The following is an 8,194-nucleotide window of genomic DNA, read 5'->3' as shown; positions in this document are numbered from 1 at the left end:
TTGCTTGTTGTGCGATAACCATGTTCCTGGGGACGCCATCAACTATTTCTTTGTTGAATATCATGTGAGTTGCTATGCATGTTCGTCTTTTCTGAAGTAAGGGCGATTTACCACTCATTTAATGGTTAGAGCATGCATAATGTTAGAGAAGAACATTGGGCCGCTAACTAAAGCCATGATCCATGGTGGAAGTTTCAGTTTTGGACATATATCCTCAATCTCATATGAGAACACTAATTGTTGCTACATGCTTATGCATAAAAGAGGAGTCCATTATCTGTTGTCTATGTTGTCCCGGTATGGATGTCTAAGTTGAGAATAACCAAAAGCGAGAAATCCAATGCGAGCTTTCTCCTTAGACCTTTGTACAGGCGGCATAGAGGTACCCCTTTGTGACACTTGGTCAAAACATGTGTATTGCGATGATAATCCCGGTAATCCACGCTAATTAGGACAAGGTGCAGGCACTATTAGTATACTATGCATGAGGCTTGCAACTTGTAAGATATAAATTACATAACTCATATGCTTTATTACTACCGTTGACAAAATTGTTTCTTGTTTTCAAAACCAAAGCTCTAGCACAAATATAGCAATCAATGCTTCCCTCTGCGAAGGGTCATTCTTTTACTTTTATGTTGAGTCAGTCCACCTATTTCTCTCCACCTCAAGAAGCAAACACTTGTGTGAACTGTGCATTGATTCCTACATACTTGCATATTGCACTTGTTATATTACTTTACATTGACAATATCCATGAGATATACATGTTACAAGTTGAAAGCAACCGCTGAAACTTTATCTTCCTTTGTGTTGCTTCAATACCTTTACTTTGAATTATTGCTTTATGAGTTAACTCTTATGCAAGACTTATTGATGCTTGTCTTTAAGTACTATTCATGAAAAGTCTTTGCTTTATGATTCAATTGTTTACTCATGTCATTTACCATTGTTTCAAATCGCTGCATTCATTACATGTGCTTACAATAGTATTGATCAAGATTATGTTGGTAGCATTGTCACTAAGAAATTATCTTTGTTATCGTTTACCTACTCGGGACAAGTAGGAACTAAGCTTGGGGATGCTTGATACGTCTCAAACGTATCTATAATTTCTTATGTTCCATGCTACTTTTATGATGATACTCACATGTTTTATACACATTATATGTCATTATTATGCATTTTCTGGCACTAACCTATTAACGAGATGCCGAAGAGCGATTCTTTGTTTCTGCTGTTTTTTGTTTCAGAAATCCTAGTAAGGAAATATTCTCGGAATTGGACGAAATCAACGCCCAGGGGTCTATTTTCACACGAAGCTTCCAGAAGACCTAGGGGGAGACGAAGTGGGGCCACGGGGCGCCGCCACACTAGGGCGGCGCGGCCCAGGGGGGCCCGCGCGGCCCTGGCGTGTGGGGCCCCCGTGACTCCTCCGACTCTGCCCTTCCGCCTACTTAAAGCCTCCGTCGCGAAACCCCCAGGACCGAGAGCCACGATACGGAAAACCTTACTGAGGCGCCGCCACCGCCAATCCCATCTCGGGGGATTCAGGAGATCGCCTCCGGCACCCTGCCGGAGAGGGGATTCATCTCCCGGAGGACTCTACACCGCCATGGTCGCCTCCGGATTGATGAGTGAGTAGTTCACCCCTGGACTATGGGTCCATAGCAGTAGCTAGATGGTTGTCTTCTCCTCATTGTGCTTCATTGTCGGATCTTGTGAGCTGCCTAACATGATCAAGATCATCTATCTGTAATGCTATATGTTGTGTTTGTTGGGATCCGATGGATAGAGAATACTATGTTATGTTGATTATCAATCTATTACCTATGTGTTGTTTATGATCTTGCATGCTCTCCGTTGTTAGTAGAGGCTCTGGCCAAGTTTTTGCTAGTAACTCCAAGAGGGAGTATTTATGCTCGATAGTGGGTTCATGCCTCCATTAAATCTGGGACAGTGACAGAAAGTTCTAAGGTTGTGGATGTGCTGTTGCCACTAGGGATAAAACATTGATGCTATGTCCGAGGGTGTAGTTATTGATTACATTACGCACCATACTTAATGCAATTGTCTGTTGCTTGCAACTTAATACCGGAAGGGGTTCGGATGATAACCTGAAAGTGGACTTTTTAGGCATAGATGCATGCTGGATAGCGGTCTATGTACTTTGTCGTAATGCCCAATTGAATCTCACAATACTCATCATGTCATGTATGTGCATTGTCATGCCCTCTCTATTTGTCAATTGCCCAACTGTAATTTGTTCACCCAACATGCTATTTATCTTATGGGAGAGACACCTCTAGTGAACTGTGGACCCCGGTCCATTCTTTTAATCGAATACAATCTACTGCAATACTTGTTCTACTGTTTTCTGCAAACAATCATCATCCACACTATACATCTAATCCTTTGTTACAGCAAGCCGGTGAGATTGACAACCTCACTGTTTCGTTGGGGCAAAGTACTTTGGTTGTGTTGTGCAGGTTCCACGTTGGCGCCGGAATCCCTGGTGTTGCGCCGCACTACATCTCGCCGCCATCAACCTTCAACGTGCTTCTTGGCTCCTACTGGTTCGATAAACCTTGGTTTCTTACTGAGGAAAAACTTGCTGTTGTACGCATCACACCTTCCTCTTGGGGTTCCCAACGGACGTGTGTATACACGCTATCAAGTAGCATAATGAATTTTAAGCAATTAGATACTGAGCATGTTGCACAAGCATGGGAAAGAATGAAGTCTTTGGTTAAAAATTGCCCAACCCATGGACTGACTACTTGGATGATCATCCAAACCTTTTATGCAGGATTGAATTTTTCTTCACGGAACCTATTGGATTCAGCTGCTGGAGGTACCTTTATGTCCATCACTTTGGGGGCAGCAACAAAGCTTCTTGATGAAATGATGATGAATTACTCTGAATGGCACACTGAAAGAGCTCCACAAGGTAAGAAGGTAAATTCTGTCGAAGAAACCTCTTCCTTGAGTGATAAGATTGATGCTATTATGTCTATGCTTGTGAGTGGTAGGACTAATGTTGATCCTAATAATGTTCCATTAGCTTCATTGGTTGCTCAAGAAGAACATGTTGATGCGAACTTCATTAAAAATAATAATTTCAACAACAATGCTTATCGGAACAATTCTAGTAACAACTATAGGCCATATCCTTATAATAATGGTAACGGTTATGGTAATTCTTATGGGAATTCTTACAACAATAATAGGAATACACCCCTGGACTTGAAGCCATGCTTAAAGAAATTATTAGTACACAAACTGCTTTTAACAAATCTGTTGAAGAAAAGCTTGGGAAAATCGATATACTTGCTTCTAAAGTTGATAGTCTTGTTGCTGATGTTGATCTTTTAAAATTGAAAGTTATGCCTAATAAGGATAATGAAAATAAAATTGTTACTACAGCAAATGCCATCCAAGTTAGAATTAATGAGAATATAAGATTAATGGCTGAATTGCATGCTAGGTGGGAAAGAGAAGAAAATGAAAAACTAGCTAAAGAGAATAATGTAGCTAAAGTTTGGACTATTACCACCACTAGTAATGCTAATGCTCCACATGTTGCTGCACCTCCTACTATCAATGGTAAAATAATTGGTGTTAGCAATGTTTCTACTCCTCATGCAAAGCGAGCAAAACTGCCTGAAATCGCTAAAATCATTAAAGGCTCGTGATAAAACTGCTGAATTTTTTTCCAACATTGGGGACAATGATCCCATTGCTTTAGATCATAATGGTTTAGATTTTGATGATTGCCACATCTCTGAAGTTATAAAGTTCTTACAAAAACTTGCTAAGAGTCCTAATGCTAGTGCTATAAATTTGGCCTTTACAAAACATATTACAAATGCTCTCATAAAAGCTAGAGAAGAGAAACTAAAACTTGAAACTTCTATTCCTAGGAAGTTAGAAGATGGTTGGGAGCCCATCATTAAGATGAGGGTCAATGATTTTAATTGTAATGCTTTATGTGATCTTGGTGCAAGTATTTCTGTTATGCCTAAAAAAATCTATGATATGCTTGACTTGCCACCATTGAAAAATTGTTATTTGGATGTTAATCTTGCTGATAATGCTATAAAGAAACCTTTGGGGAGGATTGATAATGTTCGTATTATGGTTAACAATAACCTTGTCCCCGTTGATTTTGTTGTCTTGGATATTGAATGCAATGCATCTTGTCCCATTATATTGGGAAGACCTTTTCTTCGAACTGTTGGTGCTACCATTGATATGAAGGAAGGTAATATTAGATATCAATTTCCTCTCAAGAAAGGTATGAAACACTTCCCTAGAAAGAGAATGAAGTTACATTTTGATTCTATCATTAGAACAAATTATGATATTGATGCTTCATCTCTTGATAACACTTGATATACACTTTCTGCGCCTAGCTGAAAGGCGTTAAAGAAAAGCGCTTATGGGAGACAACCCATTATTTTACTACAGTACTTTTTGTTTTATATTTGAGTCTTGGAAGTTGTTACTACTGTAGCAACCTCTCCTTATCTTAGTTTTATTGCATTGTTGTGCCAAGTAAAATCTTTAATGATAAAGTTGATACTAGATTTGGATTACTGCGCAGAAACAGATTTCTTGCTGTCACGAATTTGTACAGTAGTCTCTGTAGGTAACTCAGAAAATTATGCCAATTTACGTGCGTGATCCTCAGATATGTACGCAACTTTCATTAGTTTTGAGTTTTCTCATTTGAGCAAGTCTGGTGCTCCGGAAAAATACGTCTTTACGGACTGTTCTGTTTTGACAGATTCTGCCTTTTATTTCGCATTGCCTGTTTTGCTATGTTAGATGGATTTCTTTGTTCCATTAACTTTCAGTAGCTTTGTGCAATGTCCAGAAGTGTTAAGAATGATTGTGTCACCTCTGGACATGTGAAATTTTTGGTTATGCACTAACCCTCTAATGAGTTTGTTTCGAGTTTGGTGTGGAGGAAGTTTTCAAGGGTCAAGAGAAGAGGATGATACAATATGATCAAGGAGAGTGAAAGCTCTAAGCTTGGGGATGCCCGGTGGTTCATCCCTGCATATTTCAAGAAGACTCAAGCGTCTAAGCTTGGGGATGCCCAAGGCATCCCCTTCTTCATCGACAACATTATCAGGTTCCTCTAGTGAAACTATATTTTTATTCCATCACATCTTGTATGCTTTACTTGGAGCGTCTATTTGTTTTTGTTTTTGTTTTGTTTGAATAAAGTTGGATCCTAGCATTCATTGTGTGGGAGAGAGACACGCTCCGCTGTTGCATATGGACACATATGTCCTTAGGCTTTACTCATAATATTCATGGCGAAGGTTGAACTGCTTCGGTAAATTGTTATATGGTTGGAAACGGAAAATGCTACATGTGGTAATTGGTACAATATCTTGAATAATGTGATACTTGGCAATTGTTGTGCTCATGTTTAAGCTCTCGCATCATATACTTTGCACCTATTAGTGAAGAAATACATAGAGCTTGCTAAAATTTGGTTTGCATGATTGGTCTCTCTAAGGTCTAGATATTTTCTAGTAAGGGTTTGAACAACAAGACAGTGTAGAGTCTTATAATGCTTTCAATATGTTTTTATGTGAGTCTTGCTGCACTAGTTCATACTTGAGTTTGCTTCAAACAACCTTGCTAGCCTAAGCCTTGTATTGAGAGGGAATACTTCTCATGCATCCAAAATCCTTGAGCCAAACACTATGCCATTTGTGTCCACCATACCTACCTACTACATGGTATTTTCCGCCATTCCAAAGTAATTGCTTGAGTGCTACCTTTAAAATTTCCATTCTTTATCTTTGCAATATATAGCTCATGGGACAAATAGCCTAAAAACTATTGTGGTATTGAATATGTACTTATGCATCTTATCTCTTATAAGTTGCTTGTTGAGCGATAACCATGTTCCTGGGGACGCCATCAACTATTTATTTGTTGAATATCATGTGAGTTGCTATGCATGTTCGTCTTGTCTGAAGTAAGGGCGATTTACCATGAGTTGAATGGTTTGAGTATGCATATTGTTAGAGAAGAACATTGGGCCGCTAACTAAAGCCATGATTCATGGTGGAAGTTTCAGTTTTGGACAACTATCCTCAATCTCTTATGAGAACATTATTTTTTGCTAAATGCTTATGCATTAAAGAGGAGTCCATTATCTGTTGTCTATGTTGTCCCGGTATGGATGTCTAAGTTGAGAATAATCAAAAGCGAGAAATCCAATGCGAACTTTCTCCTTAGACCTTTGTACAGGCGGCATATAGGTACCCCATTGTGACACTTGGTTAAAACATATCTATTGCGATGATAATCCAGGTAATCCGAGCTAATTAGGACAAGGTGCGGGCACTATTGGTATACTATGCATGAGGCTTGCAACTTGTAGGATATAATTTACATGATACATATGCTTTATTACTACCGTTGACAAAATTGTTTCTTGTTTTCAAAATAAAGCTCTAGCACAAATATAGCAATCCATGCTTCCCTCTGCGAAGGGCCTTTCTTCTACTTTTATTGTTGAGTCAGTTTACCCATTTCTATCTCAAGAAGCAAACACTTGTGTTAACTGTGCATTGATTCCTACATACTTGCATATTGCACTTGTTATATTACTTTATGTTGACAATTATCCATGAGATATACATGTTATAAGTTGAAAGCAACCGCTGAAACTTAATCTTCCTTTGTGTTGCTTCAATGTCTTTACTATGAAACTATTGCTTTATGAGTTAACTCTTATGCAAGACTTATTGATGCTTGTCTTTATAGTACTATTCATGAAAAGTCTTTGCCATATGATTCAGTTGTTTACTCATTACATTAACCATTGCTTCGGATCGTTGCATTCATTACATGTGCTTACAATAGTATTGATCAAGATTATGATATCATGTCACTTAAGAAATTATCTTTTTATCGTTTACCTACTCGGGACGAGTAGGAACTAAGCTTGGGGATGCTTGATACGTCTCAAACGTATCTATAATTTCTTATGTTCCATGCTACTTTTATGATGATACTCACATGTTTTATACACATTATATGTCATTATTATGCATTTTTCGGCACTAACCTATTAACGAGATGCTGAAGAGCCAGTTGCTGTTTTCTGCTGTTTTTGGTTTCAGAAATCCTAGTAAGGAAATATTCTCGGAATTGGACGAAATCAACGCCCAGGGTCCTATTTTTCCACGAAGCTTGCAGAAGACCGAGGGAGAAACGAAGTGGGGCCACGAGGTGGCCAGACACCAGGGCGGCGCGGCCCAGGCCCTGGCCACGCCGGCCTGTGGTGTGGGCCCCCCGTGGCGCCTCCTGACCTACCCTTCCGCCTACTTAAGCCTTCGTCGATAATAGCCCCAGTACCGAGAGCCACGATACGGAAAACCTTACTGAGGCGCCGCCGCCGCCAATCCCATCTCGGGGGATTCAGGAGATCGCCTCCGGCACCCTGCCGGAGAGGGGGAATCATCTCCCGGAGGACTCTACACCGCCATGGTCGCCTCCGGATTGATGTGTGAGTAGTTCACCCCTGGACTATGGGTCCATATCAGTAGCTAGATGGTCGTCTTCTCCCCATTGTGCTATCATTGTTAGATCTTGTGAGCTGCCTAACATGATCAAGATCATCTATCTGTAATGCTACATGTGCGTTTGTTGGGATCCGATGAATACTATGCTATGTTGATTATCAATCTATCTATGTGTTGTTTATGATCTTGCATGCTCTCCGTTGCTAGTAGAGGCTCTGGCCAAGTCATTGCTTGTAACTCCAAGAGGGAGTATTTATGCTCGGTAGTGGGTTCATGCCTCCATTGAATCTGGGGGAGTGACAGCAACCTCTAAGGTTGTGGATGTGCTGTTGCCACTAGGGATAAAACATCAATTCTATATCTAAGGATGTATTTGTTGATTACATTACGCACCATACTTAATGCAATTGTCTATTGTTTGCAACTTAATACTGGAGGGGGTTCGGATGATAACCTGAAGGTGGACTTTTTAGGCATAGATGCATGCTGGATAGCGGTCTATGTACTTTGTCATAATGCCCAATTAAATCTCACACTACTCATCATATCATGTATGTGCATTGTTATGCTCTCTTTATTTGTCAATTGCCCAACTGTAATTTGTTTACCCAATATGCTATTTCTTATGGGAGAGACAC

Source organism: Lolium perenne, chromosome 6, assembly GCF_019359855.2.
Source record: "Lolium perenne isolate Kyuss_39 chromosome 6, Kyuss_2.0, whole genome shotgun sequence".
Lineage (NCBI taxonomy): Eukaryota > Viridiplantae > Streptophyta > Magnoliopsida > Poales > Poaceae > Lolium > Lolium perenne.
Note: the sequence above shows the minus strand (reverse complement) of the source record.